This window comes from Pleurodeles waltl, chromosome 1_2, assembly GCF_031143425.1.
Source record: "Pleurodeles waltl isolate 20211129_DDA chromosome 1_2, aPleWal1.hap1.20221129, whole genome shotgun sequence".
Lineage (NCBI taxonomy): Eukaryota > Metazoa > Chordata > Amphibia > Caudata > Salamandridae > Pleurodeles > Pleurodeles waltl.
Window position 1 is genome coordinate 1,085,236,024 of NC_090437.1, and position 20,980 is coordinate 1,085,257,003.

A 20,980-nucleotide genomic window follows, 5' to 3' on the forward strand; every position below is an offset into this window, starting at 1 on the left:
GGACTAATGCTTGTTTACAGAGACCAATGCTTGTTTGCAGAGGCCAATGCTTGTTGGAACTAATGCTTGTTAGAGTCCAATGCTTGTTTGGGAACAGATGTTGCACAAGCCTCCAGCATCACAATGACTCAGACTGGGTGCGGCTGGATGCAGCAGGTATTTAAACTACACCCGGCCTGAGTGAATTGCTTGCTGTAAAGGCCACCGACTGCAGAGAAGGAATCTTTGCTCCTCCGCTTTTGATCTTCACATTCTGTTCTGTCCAGCATCTTGGAGGCCTCTTCTAGAAGAAGAAGAGACTGAGGGAATTGGCCCCTAAAAAGGCAGTAACGAGCTGCTCGTGATTTAAGAACATTTATTGCTAAAACTTGATACTTGCTGACTTGATAAGCGAATGTTCCAAAATGCCATGTGCCTAAAAGGGCACATCTTTGAGTTTTAAGGTCATTGGGATGTGCGCTGCTTGTCATGCTATAGCGCTTATTGTAGTTGCTTGCATTATACCACAGAAAGGATTTTCTATTGAACAATTATTATGAAAACAATATACTGTGAATATGTTTATGATGAGTTTAATGTGTCGTTACTATTGTTGTTACCGATACGATGAATACGGTTATTATCGCTGAGCTCAAAGTGGCATTTACATTATTTCAAATTGTTGCTGGTGATGAAGAACATTCTGTGTTTGCCACCTAAATGAAGTTGAAGCTTATCTTTGTCATGCTCAAAATACACCAATGATAAGCTGGTTTTGAATGAAGTTGAATACTATTGATTAACCCTATGTTTTCACAGTAATACAACGTGAACAGTAATCTTTGATAATAAGCCTATGTTTTCATTGTGATTTAAACACTGAACTGCGTTCCTCGCAATACTAGCACAGTACAATGATTAACCCATCAATATCTGGAGAATCTAATTCCCTGACAGTTTGTTCTTATTATAGCTGCCTATGTAAGTGTCTGTGAGTTGAGTGAGTCAGCATCTTGGGAAATCTCATCAAGGTGTAACTTCATTCAAGATATCCACTGAATGTCAAGGAACATCTAGGTAGGCTTAATTGAAGTATTCTGGGATCACAGTGGGAGTGGTTATAGTCAGTATTGGAGGGTCAAGGCTCTTATTTAATTACAGATAATCCACATAATTTCTGAAAACTCTAGGGCGAGGGAGAGCCATCAAAAGCAGGAAAAGGGACCCCAACAGGTACATCTAGCTTGCACATCATATTTTAACAGCGGAGTATACATGGGGTATGAGATATTAGTTATTTGACTGATGTGTAATTTATCATAGTAAAGACTGGCTCTTCAAAAACCATCACTAGGTGTCCAGATCAAGCCCTGCGACTCCATTGTCTCGCTCCTTCTCTCATCCATCCACTTTTCCGGGGACACTGCGGTGCCAATCATGTGTATGTAAGTGGGAGGCATGCAACATTTAGGTGAACTCGGGAACAAGCAGCTTGGCCAACATTGTGTCTCTGTGGGACGAGCAGGTTCGTGCTTGACAGTACAGCAAGCCCATGTTTAAATTCCCACCCAGACACAATGGAGGCTCAAGACATTTCCCTGGCTGATTTGGCACACATGCTAAGTAGTTTGCAACATGAAACCCAGGGATTGTCACAGTGGTTAGAACCTCTTCAGCCTACACTTGCAGCAAAACTGCCTCCTTTAAGTTAAACCACGTTCTTTGGAGCAAGACCCTCCAGGTCACCAGCTTCATTGCCACTATTTTTCATTCCTAGGAAGGGAGGAGCACTTAGGACGTGTATTGATTATAGAGCCCTAAACAAGATTATGATCAAAACCAGATATCCATTACCTTTGATATCAACCATTATAGATCAGGTCACAAATTGGATTTGAGAGGGGCATACCGTCTTCTGAGAGTCCGGGAGGGTGATGAGTGGAAAAAAGCTTTTCGGACCAAATTTGGTTTATATGAGTACCTCGTCAAGCCTTTTTGACTCTGCAATGCCCCGGCTGCATTCCAATATTTAATCAACAAAGCACTATGTGATTGTATTGATCAGTGTGCTGTTGTCTATATTGACGACATTTTGATCTACTCCAACTCCTATGAAGAACATGTGACTCATGTCAAGGCCATTTTACAAGCCTTGCGACAAAATCATCTCTTCGCAAAACTAGAAAAGTGTAGCTTCCATGTTCAAGAAGGAAAATTCCTCTGGTGTATCTTAACACAAACGGGGTACAAATAGCCCCTAGGAAGGTTGAAGCCATCGCTCAGTAGAAGGCTCCACAAAGTGTCAAAAGAGTACAAAGCTTCCTAGGGTTTTCCAACCTCCATAAACATTTTATTGATCACTTTTCCACCATTGTAGCTCCCATTACAAAGTTACTTCGTATATGAATAAAGTTTCAGTCGGGGGAAGAGGCAGATAAGGCTTTTCATCAGTTGAAAGACAAGGTTAGTACATCCCCCATTTTACGAGACCCGGATCCTACGCAACAATTTAAGCGATGCTTCTCAAGTAGCGGTGGGAGGGGTCTTGTCTTAATGCGACCCTGGAACCGGCGAGCTTCATTCACTGGGTTACTTCCCAGCTGAAACTAAGGGTCAGATTTATACTTTTTGACGCAAAACTGTGCAAACGCAGTTTTGTGTCAAATGGTTTAGAGCTGGCTAGTGCCATTCCTTAACACCACCCCTGCGTCAAATTTATGCTTTGATGCTGGGTAGCGCTAAGAAAAGGTTAGAGTCATTTTTCCTGACGCTAACCATTGCGCCTTGTCTTAAGGCAAAATGACACACAAAAAAGGGAGCATACTGCCTCACACTCCAGCATAAAATAGCCCCAATGCATCATGGTAAATGCAGCCATTTGATTTAAAGATAGAGAATTTTTTTTCAAAAAGTCTTTCACCTTAAGTAGGTGCAGCAAGTGCTGTATCTCTGGACACGTGTTTCTGGCTTTCGGCCATCATCAGCAGAGAGAAAATATATCTGAAGGGGTTGCTTGAAATGCCGCCGAACGTCTTCACAGGTTTTTGTACCACTCAGTAGGCGAACCGGTGCATCACCAGAGCTCGTCAGCTCGTAGGCTCACGGGAGCCGTCAATTAGACACACAAAAAAAGAGAGCACACTTCCTCACACTCCAGCATAAAATAGCCCCAATGCATCATGGTAAATGCAGTCATTTGATTTAAAGATGGAGAATTTTTTTCAAAAAATCTTTCACCTTAAGTAGGTGCAACAAGTGCTGTATCTCTGGACACGTGTTTCTGGCTTACGGCCATCATCAGCAGAGAGAAAATATATCTGAAGGGGTTGCTTGAAATGCCGCCGAACGTCTTCACAGGTTTTTGTACCACCCAGTAGGCGAACAGGTGCATCACCAAAGCTCGTCATCTCATAGGCTCACAGGAGCCGTAAATTAGACACACAAAAAAAGGGAGCACACTGCCTCACACTCCAGCATAAAATAGCCCCAGTGCATCATGCTAAATGCAGTCATTTGAATTAAAGATAGAGAAATTATTTTTTTTCAAAAAAGTATTTCACCTTAAGTAGGTGCAGGAAGTGCTGTATCTCTGGACACGTGTTTCTGGCTTTCGGCCGTCATCAGCAGAGAGAAAATATATCTGAAGGGGTTGCTTGAAATGCTGCCAAACTTCTTCAAAGGTTATTGTACCACTCAGTAGGTGAGCAGGTCCATCACCAGAGCTCATCAACTCATTGGCTCACGGAAGCCGTCAATTAGACACACAAAAAAAGGGAGCACACTGCCTCACACTTCAGCATAAAATAGCCCCAATGCATCATGGTAAATGCAGTCATTTGATTTAAAGATAGAGAATTTTTTTTCAAAAAGTCTTCCACCTTAGGTAGGTGCAGCAAGTGCTGTATCTCTGGACACGTGTTTCTGGCTTATGGCCATCATCAGCAGAGAGAAAATATATCTGAAGGGGTTGCTTGAAATGCTGCCAAACTTCTTCAAAGGTTTTTGTGCCACTCAGTAGGCAAACAGGGGCATCACCAGAGCTCGTCAACTCGTAGGCTCCCGGGAGCCGTAAATTAGACACACAAAAAAAGGGAGCACACTGCCTCACACTTCAGCATAAAATAGCACCAATGCATCATGGTAAATGCAGTCATTTGATTTAAAGATGGAGAATTTTTTTTCAAAAAGTCTTTCACCTTAAGTAGGTGCAGCAAGTGCCGTATCTCTGGACACGTGTTTCTGGCTTTCGGCTGTCATCAGCAGAAAGTAAATATATCCAACGGGGTTGCTTGAAATGCCGCCGAACTTCTTCAAAGTTTTTTGTAACCCTTAGTAGGCGAACAGGTGTATCACCAGAGCTCATCAGCTCATAGGCTCACAGGAGCTGTAAATTAGACACACAAAAAAAGGGAGCACACTTCCTCACACTCCAGCATAAAATAGCCCCAATGCATCATGGTAAATGAAGTCATTTGATTTAAAGATAGAGAATTTTTTTTCAAAAAGTCTTTCACCTTAAGTAGGTGCAGCAAGTGCCGTATCTCTGGACACGTGTTTCTGGCTTTCGGCCGTCATCAGCAGAAAGTAAATATATCTGAAGGGGTTGCTTGAAATACCGCCGAACGTCTTCACAGGTTTTTGTACCACTCAGTAGGCGAACGGGTGCATCACCAGAGCTCATCAGCTCATAGGCTCACAGGAGCCGTAAATTAGACACACAAAAAAAGGGAGCACACATCCTCACACTCCAGCATAAAATAGCCCCAATGCATCATGGTAAATAAGGTCATTTGATTTAAAAATAGAGATTTTTTTTTCAAAAAGTCTTTCACCTTAAGTAGGTGCAGCAAGTGCTGTATCTCTGGACACGTGTTTCTGGCTTTCGGCCGTCATCAGCAGAGAGAAAATATATCTGAAGGGGTTGCTTGAAATGCCACCAAACGTCTTCAAAGGTTTTTGTACCACTCAGTAGGTGAACAGGTGCATCACCAGAGCTCGTCAGCTCGTAGGCTCATGGGAGCCGTCAATTAGACACACAAAAAAAGGGAGCACACTGCCTCACACTCCAGCATAACATAGCCCCAATGCATCATGGTAAATGCAGTCATTTGATTTAAAGATAGAGAAACATTTTTCAAAAAGTCTTTCACCTTAAGTAGGTGCAGCAAGTGCTGTATCTCTGGACACGTGTTTCTGGCTTTCGGCCGTCATCAGCAGAGAGAAAATATATCTGAAGGGGTTGCTTGAAATGCCGCCGAACGTCTTCACAGGTTTTTGTACCACTCAGTAGGCGAACAGGTGCATCACCAGAGCTCGTCAGCTCGTACGCTCACGGGAGCCGTCAATTAGACACACAAAAAAAGGGAGCACAGTGTCTCACACTCCAGCAAAAACTCTTCAGATACAGCACTTGCTGCACCTACTTAAGGTGAAAGACTTTTTGAAAAATGTCTCTATCTTTAAATCAAATGACTGCATTTACCATGATGCATTGGGGCTATTTTATGCTGGAGTGTGAGGCAGTGTGCTCCCTTTTTTTTTGTGTGTATAAGGCAAAATGACGTTAATGCAGGAAAAATGACTCTAATCAGGTTTACGACATGTAAACACTTCGCAAAACGGATATGCACCATTTTTCCACGCAATAGGGTAAAAAAGCAACGCAAACGGCGCAAACAGTGCAAAGGAGCCCCAAAATGGATCCCAGAAGCCACAAGAGAACCCAGGAAGACCCCAGACAGCCAGGAACCAGCCAGGAGGACACAGACAAGACCCAGGGGAGAGACAAGAAGAAGAGGAGGAAGTGCGGCTTCATCGCAGAGGAGCATGAAATACTGGTGAGAGAGGTGACGGAGCAGCTGCATCAACTCTTCATCACATATAAATTGCCAATTGAGAGGAAAGAGGCAATTTAGCAACAGATTGTGGACAAGATTAACAGTGTGGCAGAGGTCAGGAGAACTGTTACTGAGTGCAAGAAATGCTGGCATGACTGCAAGCGAGGACAAAGGAAAAAATGGCAAGGAACAGGAAGGTAGCACTGCAGACCGGAGGTGGGAGTTCAGCACCGCAAGAGAACTTGTATGAGATGGAGGAGATGGTTGCAGCCATTATCCCAGAGGAAATTGTCACTGGTATCGCAGGACGGGGCATAGCAGACTACCCAGAAACAGCACATATACAGGGTAAGTTGAATGGAGAACCAAAATGCAAAAATGTCAAGTGCAAGAATGGGGAGGCACATACTGTTAGAAATGGGGTTTTTGGTTGGCAGTCAGGTTGCCCTGTGTCCAAGCAAGAACCATCACTCTAGTCAGGGTAAGTCACACACAATCCAAAATCATCCTGTGCTCACCCTCCGGTAGCTTGGCACGAGCAGTCAGGCTTAACTTAGAAGGCAATGTGTAAAGCATTTGTGCAATAAATCATACAACACCATAGCATAGAACCACAAAAATACACCACACAGTGTTTAGAAAAATATATAATATTTATCTGGGTATCTTCAGGTCAAAACGATCAAAGTTGCAATACGAATTTGTAAAGATATCACTGAAAAGTGATAGAGAGTGTCTTAAGTCTTTAGAAAGTAAACAAAGTCTATTTCAAACACAAAGAACCTGGTTTCTGGTGGAAATTCTCCTCAGAGGGCCACAGGAGAAGAGGTGCGTGGAAAACTGGTGTGTGCGTCGATTTCTCCTCAGCACACACGGACTTGCGTCGTTATTTTCCACGCGGGGAGTTGGGCGTCATCTTCCGGCGCGCGGACAGTCTCTTACTGTGGTTTGCGGGGAGTACCAGATGTCCCGGGTCTGTGCGTGGATTTTCCTGCTTGTTTTCCGGCTGCGCGTCGTTCTGCGGGGCTGCGCGTCGAAGTTTCGATCTCACGGCAGGCGTCGCGTCGATTTCTCCGGCGGAGTCGGGCGGCGTTGTCCTTGCGAGGCCGTGCGTCAAAGTTTCGATCTCACGGCAGGCGTCGCGTCGATTTCTCCTGCGGAGTCGGGCGGCGTTGTCCTTGTGAGGCCGTGCGTCAAAGTTTTGATCTCACGGCAGGCGTTGCGTCGATTTCTCCCGGGAAGTCGGGCGGCGTTGTCCTTGCGAGGCCGTGCGTCAAAGTTTCGGTCGTCCCAAAGACGTCGCGTTGATCAGCGTCGGTGTGCGGCGTTTTTCTGGCCGCGGAACAAGCTGTGCGTCGAAAAGTTCGGCGCACGGAGCATCCAAGAGGAAGAGAGAAGTCTTTTTGGTCCTGAGACTTCAGGGAACAGGAGGCAAGCTCTATCCAAGCCCTTGGAGAGCACTTTTACAGCCAGACAAGAGTTCAGCAAGGCAGCAGGCCAACAGCAAGGCAGCAGTCCTTTGTAGAAAAGCAGACAGGTGAGTCCTTTGAGCAGCCAGGCAGTTCTTGGCAGGATGTAGTTTCTGGTTCAGGTTTCTTCTCCAGCAAGTGTCTGATGAGGTAGGGCAGAGGCCCTGTTTTATACTAAGTTGTGCCTTTGAAGTGGGGGTGACTTCAAAGAGTCTCTAAGAAATGCACCAAGCCCCCTTTCAGTTCAATCCTGTCTGCCAGAGTCCTAGTAGGGGGTGTGGCAGTCCTTTGTGTGAGGGCAGGCCCTCCACCCTCCCAGCCCAGGAAGACCCATTCAAAATGCAGATGTATGCAAGTGAGGCTGAGTACCCTGTGTTTGGGGTGTGTCTGAGTGAATGCACAAGGAGCTGTCAACTAAACCTAGCCAGACGTGGATTGAAGGGCACAACAAGATTTTAGTGCAAAGAAATGCTCACTTTCTAAAAGTGGCATTTCTAGAATAGTAATATTAAATACGACTTCACCAGTAAGCAGGATTTTATATTACCATTCTGGCCATACTAAATATGACCTTCCTGCTCCTTTCAGATCAGCAGCTGCCACTTCAACAATGTATGAGAGCAGCCCCAATGTTAGCCTATGAAGGGAGCAGGCCTCACAGTAGTGTAAAAACGAATTTAGGAGTTTTACACTACCAGGACATATAACCACACAAGTATATGTCCTGCCTTTTACCCACACAGCACCCTGCTCTAGGGGTTACCTAGGGCACACATTGGGGGTGACTTATGTATAGAAAAATGGGAGTTCTAGGCTTGGCAAGTACCTTTAAATGCCAAGTCGAAGTGGCAGTGAAACTGCACACACAGGCCTTGCAATGGCAGGCCTGAGACAAGGTTAAGGGGCTACTGAGGTGGGTGGCACTACCAGTGCTGCAGGCCCACTAGTAGCATTTAATCTACCTGCCCTAGGCACATGTAGTGCACTCTACCAGGGACTTACAAGTAAATTAAATAGTCAATCATGGATAAACCAATCAGTAGTACAATTTACACAGAGAGCATATGCACTTTAGCACTGGTTAGCAGTGGTAAAGTGCCCAGAGGTCAAAAGCCAACCACAACAGGTCAGAAAAAATAGGAGGAAGGAGGCAAAAAGTTTGGGGATGTCCCTGTCAAAAAGCCAGGTCCAACACATACCTACTACACAATGCATGTCAGCCCTGCAAATCATGCTGTGGAAAGGGCAAATAGGCATAGCACGGGACTCCCTGTACTGCCCATGCCAGGTGCATGGGCTGTGCAGGGGCGACCAGAGGCATAGCACAACACAACACCAACAACCTTTGCATGGGGATACACCGCCATGCCAAGGCTGTTGGAAATGCTGAAGATGACCAGGAGAGTAGGGTAAAATGTAAAACTGGTCTGGTGTCACAGGACAGCTAGTATTGTCAGAATGTAAACTAGAGGACAATGCCCAGTTTCAGGCCATTGGCTCAAGCAGCATCCCCCAATGACAACATTTGCCACAACTACCTGTGCTGTTTGTGCTGGTCAATTAGGATATGTCAGTTAGGTTCCCAGGGAACAAACACACTTGAAACGAGGGTTCAGTATGACTACATGATCAATCCACATCAAACCCTATCCAAGTGCAATGCCTGTCAACTGGTCATGTCCATAGACTCAACAACCATCATGCACTGTCACATAAATAATGATGCACACAGCAGTAATATCATATCCATGCTTCCCATCCCTGGATTTACACCTGTGCCTGTGTCACAATAGCTACAATGCCACCATGCACCATCTCAGGTATCATAGTGCTAAGACGACTGCATTGAGGGGGAGGACATATGTGTGTAGGAAGGCAAACACACCCACAAAGTCACAAGAGGAAATGGAAGTCTTCCAGGTCCATCAGTCTAATGCAATGTAGCACACATACGCATCCATCAACATGAGAAACTACAAATGGTAACACGTGCATTGTCTCATGGAAATTCCATGCATGGTGTGGTGCTAGGCCTCAGCACCGCATAGGTGTATGTGAAAAAGTGATAGACTCGGACAGGGCCATATTGTTATGTGTGGTGCTGTGGCATCAGCACACCAACAATCATTGCAAGGCCTCACCATGCAAATGGACGCAGAGGGAGGGTTGATGAGAACAAGAAGGTGGCAAGCCACAATTTGGACAGAACGCACACCTAGAAGATGTGACGCAAACAATTGCCCAAACTGCCCACACTACATGTGACATGCAGGTGGGGCATAGGGCTGAGAGACTGCAAACATTAATGACAGGAACAATGCATGAGAACCAAGATGATAATGTACCACCAATAGGAAGTCAGTGATGTCACATTACGACTGGCACAACACAAACACACTAATTGTACAATATCTCATTGCAGAGGACGATGGCTCTCCTGTGGATCTGCCTATCCTGGACTACCCTGATGACCTGGATGACCAGCTGACAACCATCAGCCAGGAAACCCTCCAAGAAGTCGTGGGAACCCTCCAGACACCACCTCCAGTCACAAGGAGGAGCATTCATGTAGCAGCCATCCCAGACGACCCACCCACCACCTCAATAGTATGACCTCAAACACAACTGAGGACTCTGATGACACAGGGACCACCTTTGAGAGGATAGTAGTGGGAGTCCAGCGGCAACTGGCCAAGGAGGTGTGGGTGGGGATGCAAACTATGGCAGCCAGCCTTGAGGGGATGCGCATGTGCATGATGACGACCGCAGAACATACAGCAGCCAAACAAGTCACACAATCCCTACTGCACAGAGTCCAACAGTGCATGAGGGACCTAACTACTACTGTGAGGGAGTTGCCACAACACCTGCCCTCTGAATCTTGCTGCTGCATGCATGACAACAAACAGGACTGTACGCACCGGGAACTGGCCTCCCTAAGGACAGACATGACTGCCTCCCACAGCGATGTTGCTTGCATACTCAATAATCAGCAGCTCCTCCTTGCTACAGTGATGCCATATGTAGTTCCACAGATGGCAACTGCCGGGAATATGGTGTCCACTTCTCCAACCACTGAAGTGTGTGTGGCCCCCTCAAACCCACCACCATCAAGGGCAGAGGAGACAACACACACATCTGAGGATGAAGATGTGGAACAGATCATCTTCACCCGTGGGAGTACCCGGTATCACCAGCCCATGCCACATGGGCAGTGATTTCCCTTTGTCCTGTGCTTGACAACATACCAGTGTTGCTACAGTTGGTGACATGTGCTCTTCACCAACACACTGTTAATCTTTCCACTATGGACTGCAATTGTCTCTCACTACTCCATTGGTAATTCATGTTCCCCTGCACTGAACGACACTTCACCTCAGCATGTCAAATGACATGTACCTCAACCTTGCACTTGTGTTGCATCACAATAGAATGATTTACACTTATGTAAATCATAAGTGTTTTACACTTATGGGGTCACAGACCTGGACTATGTAAATATTGCACTACAGCACTTTAAAATAAACAGCACCTGCACACCCACTTTGTCTCTGTGTAATGTGACACATCTACTTTGCTGGAGATTTGTGATGCATGTAACGTCTATGGTCACAGAGTGTCAATACCAGAGTGCAGAAATAATGTGGGCAAATATCTACGCACAAGGTATCTACAAGATGAGCATTAATGCTGGCCACATCCCCTACAAGCAAGTCACTGTGTATTTGACATTTGCTTTAAAACATACATGCCTCACCCACAACATACAGCAGGAATGGCTGTGTAAGAGTGCTCGGCCAATAATGTCAGCTGGGTGTACAAGTAAAACAGGTGAAATTGTATACTTGGCCTCATCTGAAATTGGCACTACTCAGTTTAGCAGTGTTGACATGAACTTCATGCTGCAGGCAGACATCCCCCAGTGCCCAACATCCCGATGCAGGAGCCAAAAAATTACAGCTTAAAAAGCACACCTACCTGTCCAATACATGTGAACGATAGTCACGCTGAGTGGTGGGTGGTACAATGGATAGCAGACGCATTGAGATTTAGATTTGTTGTAGCTGACAATGTGACAGCTCAGTTGGAAGTGGGAATTAACATGTCAAAAGAGGGATGTGGATGCAGGACGGAATTCACAGGACAACAGACAATTGGCACTGTCCACTCATGCAACGCCCCGGAGCCCCAAGCATATAACACATGCAATAAGGGAGTACCTACAGTTTTAATTACTATGTACGGAACACAACACAAAACTATATAACACACCTATACTAACCTAATTTATACTAACTAGACATTACCCACAACCGGCCCCTACTACCCTATGCTAAGCTTACTTACCACATTTTACAACACTCTCTAAACATTTGCCCCCCCAACCCCCTTATATGACGAGACACCTGCAGGACAACATATACTAACCTAAACATATATTACCTAATTCGAAAAAACTATATATATATATTTTTTTGTTCTTTGTTTTTTTTTTTTAATACACCCAAGCCCCAACATTAATCCCTACCCCCTCACTCACAAACTAGCATGTAATAATATGAAAAACCACTCTCAAACATATTTATCCTATCTAAACAACTACCCAACTCTAACCTACTACTAAAACAGGATGAGGAATGAGGAGGGAGGGGACTGAACTAGGGGTGAGGAGAGGCAAGAGTTCACAGGTTGGCCCTCAGCGTATTTTTAATTGCCTTCAGTCTCCGTACATTTTTGTCCACATCCTTCTGAATGCTGTCCAGCTTTTTTAACACCTTCTTCATGTCCCTGTGGAGCTCAACAATTGCAGCCATGTCCATTGCAGCAGGTGTGGTGGTCTGTGTTGCAGATGTTGATGGTGCAGCAGGTGTGGTGGTCTGTGGTACAGAGGTTGACGGTGCAGCAGGTGGGGCAGATGTGACAGTGGCGGCTGTGTTACTGTGTGTAGTTGTGGTGGTGGCTACAAACTATGTGGCGAATGCCGGTCCCCCTTGGCTGAAAGCCCACCATTCCCCTGTGGCTCGCTCTCTTTGATAGCGTTGTGCAATCTTTCGGTACCCAGACTCCACATCCAAGATGTGTGGGTATTGCACTGCCTGCTTCTGGAAAGCCCTGATTTCAGCAATATCCATGTTGGCAGCTGTAAAAATGAGACAGGCAACCATCAGTGTCATCACTGTGTGATGCATGTACAGATGATAATCTAACACTCTGCCTTGATTTGCATATGCAGTCCAAATTACAGTACAGATAATACAATATCCCTGATGAATGTGATGGCAACACTGCCTACCAATCATGCCTTTTACGCCACAGCACAGCACAGCACAACAAGAGTTGGACCAAATAAAGAGATCTGTGCATTGATGTAGTGCAATGTGTCACAATGCAAAGGTAGCAACTACTTCTCATGAGCCAGGCCGACTAATCTTTATCATCTGAGTCAACTTCAAAGCACACAAGACCAGTGACTTGTAGATGTAATTGGCAGAATGGTATGCAGTTGCTAATCATAAGGGGTTAGTGTTGTTTGGGACACATGCATGTTTGAATGAGATGACTCTCATCTACACTGTGACCATCACATCTACCTACATATATGGTGTTCCCCTACCCCGTGCCTCAGGGGGGATGGGCATGCAATATATCATCACAACTGTCGAGGACAACCATGAAGGCATGTCCACTTGTACATTGATTTAGTGAGTAGAACACATGTCAGGAGGGCTGCCACCTAGGAATAAGGTATCCATAGGTCATTCACATCTACGTTCATGTGTCCAGTTGTGGACAACCATCAACACCTGATCTGCCAACACAATTCCCAAAACACCCACATTCATGTCAGCACACGTCTGGCCTTGACCTGCATGCCTATTACATACCACATAAGTATCACGTAAATGGAGTACAACTTATGGAGCTGGATGCTGGGGGACAGTTGTCCATACAGTCCTAAATGTAGATTACAATACAGGGATGCACAATTTTGTGTGGAAAACCGATGCATCACTGTGTTGTGAGAATGAGGGTATGATCCAGTGCCAATATACTGACACTGGAGCACTTCCAAGTCACATGTGGGCCTACATGTGGCTAGTAATCACCTTGTTCACACGCTGCTGCCTATTGCGCAGCACAAGACTCCCAAGATGTGACTCTCTGTCTGTGAATGCCTAACCCTTGCAAGGAACACTATGTCAACATCCAGCCGTGTAAGATATCAGATCACGTGCCAGCTCATCATATCTTGCAATGAGTGCAACACGCAAGAGTCACTGACACAACAGCTGCAATCACTACCTGGGACAGACATTATCACACTTACTGGATATCTCTGGGTCCTGAAATCGAGCCAATTCCCCGAAGAAATAGGGGGAGGTCTACCTGGAAGACATGGAAAGGAAATTAATGCTCAATGTCAGATCACTGTACAAATGTGTGGACAACATATCACAGTGTGTAACATTTTACATGTGTGAACTGGTTATCCTGCATTTAGACAGTACAGCAGACATACCACTGCAGACTCACATTGACACTGACACTCCAGTGAGTGATAGCTACACATCTGCACACATGCACTGGGCCTAACAATCATGTGGTGCTAAGTACCAACTGCAACCATTTGTGGCTAATCCATTTCAGATGGTGCTCCATGGCATGATTAGTATTTTGGTGACAATTTTAATGGCACTTCCCTGGTGCACTGCAATAAAAGTGACTCAGGTATTGTGGCTTGTGCATCATGGGACACTAAGTTACTGTGTGATGGACATATGGCTCAATTTTCAGTCTGCAATTATCATGCATTCAGTGGTCCATGACAGATGTGGCACAGTTGTATGTAGGTAACAAATACCCCATTGGCAGTGTCCCCTAAGCCATGTATGACCCCTTTGCCAACATAATGGCAGTGATTATGTGTGTGTAATTATGACAATGTAGTGCTAAACATGGATTGCCAACTTTGCTGTCCTGATGAAGTGAAATGTGGTATGCTGACAGTGTCTTACCTGATCATCATTGACTGAATGCATGGGTACAGGTGTTGCCATTGCACCTGAAATGTGTGACTAAGGGCCACATGTACGAAGATCAGGTTTTGTGAGTCACACATTGCAAGACTTAGCAACTCGCAATTTGAGAGTAGGATGATCTGATGTACAACACTGTCAATGACACTGTTTGCAAATCACAAATGGGGTGAACAATGACCTGCCTCATGAACATTCATGAGGTAGGTCTCATTTTGCAAACCCTTTGGGAATGGCGGCACTCACAGGGATGCTGGCCTACTGGGCTCAGCAGACCACCATGTCTGTGACTGCTTTCAAATAAAGATGTATTTAATTTTTTTTAAATGCAGCCTTATTTCATTAAGGGTAAACAGAAAGCATGTCAAAAACAAATATTATAACTTTTTAATTTTTTTTTAAGCAGACAGTGGTCCGTGGGACCACTGCCTGCTCTAAAACAATTTTTGGGCATGCATTCACAAAGGGAAAGGGATCCCATGGGGACCCCTTCCCTTTTGCTAATGGGTTAGCACCATCTTGAAACTGGTGGTAACTGCAATTGTTTTGTGACAGTATTTGCGGTCACAAAACAATCAATCAGCGGATTGCGACTTGGAAATAGGAAGAGAACACCCCTTCCTAAATGCCACTAGCCAACCCTGTTTTTTGATTTGGCAATGTGATTTCTGAATGGCAAAATTGGGTAATAAACATTTTTTCTTGAAGTAAACACACAAATTCTGAAAACTAGGCCGTTTGTGAGAATTAAAAATAGCTTTGTAAATGTGGCCCTAGTCGTACATGACTCAACAAACCTCAAGCCTGCATTGTTAACATGTATAGACATGTGGACTCTATCTCAGTACTTGGACACTAACACTTTGTTCTGCTTGCATTCAACTTGGCCACAAACATTGCATGCAGCACGTCAAGCACATCTGCTACTGTCACTCAGGAGCATTCTACTGTACACATTTGTCAATGTGATACTCACCAACAGTGCCACAGATCACCACACCCAGGTGGTCCAGCAGATCCTGGTCTCTGGCCACCCAGTCAGCCCAGCAATGCTTCAGCTGGTGCTCATTCCTGTTCATATGGTAGACTCTTTTGAGGTGGTAGAGCACCTTGCCCCAACACAGCCACCTTGCCTCTGTGTGATACCTTCTGTCACATGCCCACCCATCTCCAACATCAAGGGAAGGAAGTGGCACACCAGCCACACAAAGCCCCGAAGCTCCTCCTCCCCCATGCAGGTTAGCCTCGCCCTTCCAGACATGTCCCTGAACAACAAATCAAAACTGAGGAACAACAAATCAAAACTGAGGATGTGTAAAAAACAAAAAGGAAAATAAATGAAAAAAAAATAAAACTTACAGCCCAAACCTAAGAACCCCAACTAATCTAACCCCCACACAGACACCCAACAGTGCAAATACAATCTGAAAGGCATTAAACTACACAAAATCACATACACAGGTACAATAAACAAACAGAATTCACAAAAGACACAGAGAGACACCACAAGATACAACAATCGCAATTGAGACACCAGCAACACCAAGACACAGCCAGCAGTCAGGAAATAGCACAGACTGTAAAGTGAAAGTACACCCACTGTACCATGCCTGTAAACAGGATTTCCTAATACCTCACGTCCTGTCCCCATTGCGGTGCGTTTTCTGTCTGATGCATACGATGTTTGTGTGAATATTTTCGCTGCATAACCTAAATGTGCAGCAAAATACCACGCATTACTGATAGCCTTCAATATCAATGGATATCTGCATGTGTGTGGTGCACAGGTGGAATTCACGCTGAGGGCCCATGTATGGTTAGTTTGCGTTTGCGTGTTTTTTTAACACATTTGCGTCAACATTTTCTACTTCATCTGTGATTGCGTGATTTTCATGCATACACCCTGTATCAACATGAGAATACAACTGTATGGCCTGCAGTGTGTGGTATAGTGGTTGGCCACATGTGTTAGAGTATGCATCTGTGGCCCTCATTACAGTCGTGGTGGTAAATGCCGCCTACCGCCGTGCTGACTGCCGCCAACATACCGTGACCGCAGCAATATTCTGCTACAGGTGTTATGACCCACACTGAGAAATCCGCAAAAATACAGACAACCACACAAGTCCGCCAGACCAAAGGTCAGTGATAAACTGGCAATAGCCAAACCCACACCGTTACGCCAACAGGAATACGCCCACAGTATCACAACCCATGAATCAATACAGCGTTCGTTCAGTCACGGTAAACCATTCGAAGTACATACCACTGTGCTTAAAATACACACACATTTACAAAACACCACCACATTGGAAAATTCAAACTACACACGCCTGACACATATCACACCCACACACTCACACCGCTATAAAACACACACCCACATTACCCACAACCCTTTCAATGAAAAAAAAGATTGCAAACAGAAAGAGACAAAAGCCAGGAGCACCCACTCAATCAGAGCCATAAAACACCATCACCCATACACCATCCACGCACCTCACAGCATACATCCCAACACATCACCCCACACACCACCCCACACATCCTCACACATATCACACACACCACAATCATGGCACCCCAAAGACACCCCAGGTTTTCTGAGGAGAAGCTAAGGGTCATGGTGGAGGAAATCATCAGGGTAGAGCCACAGCTATTCACATCACAGATGCAGCAGACGTCCATTGCAAGGAAGATGGAGCTATGGTGGGGAATCGGGGACAGGATCAACGCCATGGGACAGCACCCAAGAACAAGGGATGACATCAGGAAGAGGTGGAACGACCTATGGGGGAAGGTGCGTTCCGTGATTACAAGACACCAGGTAGCCGTACAGAGGACTGGCAGTGGACCCCCACCTCCTCCCCCACAACTAACAACATGGGAGGAGCAAGTCTTGGCAATTATGCATCCTGAGGGCCTCGCAGGAGTAGCAGGAAGACTGGACTCTGGTAACTCAAATCTTTACTACTTCATCCTCCCTACCTGCATGCCATCACAAACTCCTACTCCTACCCTTACCCCTATCACTCCACCTCCTCACATATGCCGACTATCACAACCCACCCATCCCAATATCAAGCCCTGCATGCAACACCAAAGCATGGACCCCCAACACAGACCTGCATGGACACCCATCACCAGTAGAGAGACGCACCCAGCCCACAACATTACCACTCACACAAGGCAAAGCTGACAGGGAAATCACAACCATACAGGGAAACACACCCATGCACAAGATGTCACACGCAGACACAATAACACTGCATTTTCATCCCCACAGGACCCCTACCTTATATCACCGGAGAGAAGTTGCCAGCTACATCCAGTCCCCTCCCTGAAGAGGCCCACAGTGACGACAGCAGGTCTGCACGCCTAGATCAGGATGACACCTGCATAACCGCAACAAAGTGGCAAGAAGACTACCAGCAACATTGTAGCGCCTCATCCTGTTGGCTTTCTCTACTGTTTACTGGTGGTGCATGCTCTGAGGGCTATCTGCCTTCACTCTGCACTGGAAGCCAAGAAGAGATTTCCTGTGGGTCGACGGAATCTTCCCCCTGCCAACGCAGGCACCAAACTTTTGCATCACTGGTCCTCTGGGTCCCCTCTCATCTTGACGAACGTGGTCCCTGGAACACAGGAGCTGGGTCCAAGTGTCTCCGACAGTCCAGCGGCCCTTCTGTACAAATTTGGTGGAGGTAAGTCCTTGTCTCCCCACGCCAGTCAGTAATCCTGTTTACTGCGTGAACTGCAGCTGCTCAGGCTTCTGTGCACTTTTGCAAGACTTCCTTTGTGCACAGCCTAGCCCAGGTCCCCAGCACTCCGCCCTGCATTGCCTAACTCGCTGAGTTGGACTCCGACATCGTAGGACCCTCATTTGTTGCTCTGAGTCAACCGTTGTCCTCAGATCTTCTAAGTGCCTGTTCAGGTGCTTCTGCGGGTGCTGCCTGCTTCTGCATGGGCTCTCCGTATTGCTGAGCACCCCCTCTATCTCCTCTTCCAAGGAGAGACCTCCTGGTCCTTTCTGGGCCCTGGCAGCACCCAAAACCTTTAACAGCGACTCTTGCAGCTAGCAAGGCTTATTTGTGGTCTTTCTGCGTGGAAACAACTCTGCATCCTCCAGCATGCCGTGGGACATCGTCTGACCAAAGGAGAAGTTCCTGGCACCTTCCATTGTTGCAGAATCTTCAGCTTCTTCCACCCAGAGGCAGCCCTTTTGCAACTTCATCCGGGGTTTACTGGGCTCCTTCCCCCCCTGGACACTTGCATGACTCTTGGAGTTGGTCCCCTTCCTTTACAGGTCCTCAGGTCCAGGAATCCATCTTAAGTGCTTTGCAGTCAGTTGTTTTCCTTGCAGAATCCCCTATCCCGACTTTACTGTCTTTCTTGGGTAGTAGGGTAACTTTACTCCTACTTTTTTGGGTCTTGGGGTTGGGTATCTTGGACACCTTTAGTGTTTTCTTACACTCCCATCGACCCTCTACACACTACACTAAGCCTGGGGTCCATTTGTGGCTCGCATTCCACTTTTGGAGTATATGGTTTGTTTTGCCCCTAGGCCTATTGTCTCCTATTGCATTCTATTGTGTTCTACAGTGTTTCCACTACTTTTGTAACTGTTTACTTACCTGATTTGGTTTCTGTGTGTATATTTTGTGTATATTACTTACCTCCTAAGGGAGTATATCCTTTGAGATACTTTTGTCATATTGTCACTAAAATAAAGTACCTTTATTTTTAGTAACTCTGAGGGGGTCATTCTGACCCCGGCCGGCGGCGGTAGCCGCCGGCCTGGCTGGGACCGCCAGAAGACCGTACCACGGTCAAAAGACCGCGGCGGTCATTCTGGGTTTCCCACTGGGCTGGCGGGCGACCGCCAAAAGGCCGCCCGCCAGCCCAGTGGGAAACACCCTTCCACGATGAAGCCGGCTCCGAATGGAGCCGGCGGAGTGGAAGGTGTGCGACGGGTGCATTAGCACCCGTCGCGAATTTCAGTGTCTGCTGAGCAGACACTGAAATTCAAAGTGGGGCCCTCTTACGGGGGCCCCTGCAGTGCCCATGCCATTGGCATGGGCACTGCAGGGGCCCCCAGGGGCCCCACGACACCCCTCACCGCCATCCTGTTCCTGGCGGTCGAAACCGCCAGGAACAGGATGGCGGTGAGGGGGTCGGAATCCCCAAGGCGGCGCAGCAAGCTGCGCCGCCATGGAGGATTCCCATGGGCAGCGGAAAGTCGGCGGTACACCGCCGACTTTCCATTTCTGGCCGCGGCTGTACCGCCGCGGTCAGAATGCCCAAAGGAGCACCGCCAGCCTGTTGGCGGTGCTCCCGCGGACCCCGGCCCTGGCGGTTTTTACCGCCAGGGTCGGAATGACCCCCTGAGTATTGTGTTTTCTTATGATATAGTGCTAAGTAATACAAGTGGTGTAGTAGGAGCTTTGCATGTCTCATAGTTCAGCCTAAGCTGCTCTGCTATAGCTACCTCTATCAGCCTAAGCTGCTAGAACACCTCTAATCTACTAATAAGGGATAACTGGACCTGGCACAAGGTGTAAGTACCGCATGGTACCCACTATAAGCCAGGCCAGCCTCCTACACACATGCACAGAGCCAGGATATTTGGCATTCACATGGGAGATGTACTGGTCAGCCAAACACACCATCTGCACATTCATAGAGTGATAGCTTTTTCTATTCCTGAAAACTTGTTCATTTCTCTTGGGGGGGGGACAAATGCAACATGTGTACCATCAATGGCACCAATGATGTTGGGGATATGACCCAGGGCATAAAAGTCAGCTTTCGCTGTTGCCAAATCCTCCACCTGGGGGAACAAGATGTAGCTGTGCATGTGTTTCAACAGGGCAGACAATACTCTGGTCAACGAGTTTGAGAACATTGGCTGAGACATCCCTGATGCCATGGCCACTGTTGTTTGGAAGGAACCACTTGCCAGGAGATGGAGCACTGACAGGACCTGCACTAGAGAGGAGATACCTGTGGGATGGCGGATAGCTGACATCAGATCTGGCTCCAATTGGGCACACAGTTCTTGGATTGTGGCCCGATCAAGGGGGTCATTACAACCCTGGCGGACGGTATTAAAGCTGCGGTAATACCGCAAATAGGCCGGCGGACAAAAAAAGGGAATTACGACCCTGGCGGAAACCGCCAACTAAGACAGCCACTTTAACACACCGCCCGCCACGGCGGTACAGACAAACAGTGCGGCGGACACCGCCAACAGACAGGCGGAAGACAATGTACCGCCCACACTATCACAACACACCAATCCGCCACCTTTTCCGGGGCGGATTCACCGTGGATAAAAACACGGCGGAAACAGCTTTTGCTATGGGAAAACGCTCACCTCAACACATCCCACGAGGACACCCACAAATACAAAAACTACAAATACTCCCAGCCCTTGCATTCCTGCTCATCTACGACCAACAGCGACGTAGGCGCATAATATACCGGTGAGTACTACACCTACGACACGGGGGAGGGGGGAGGCAAAAGTTAGGGGGACACCCACCAAACACCCCCACCCCTACCCTCGCATATCACAACATACACACCAATGCAGTCACAAAAATCACAGTAACAACCCACAATCCCCCCGGAAGAATGGAAACACAAAGCGAATTGC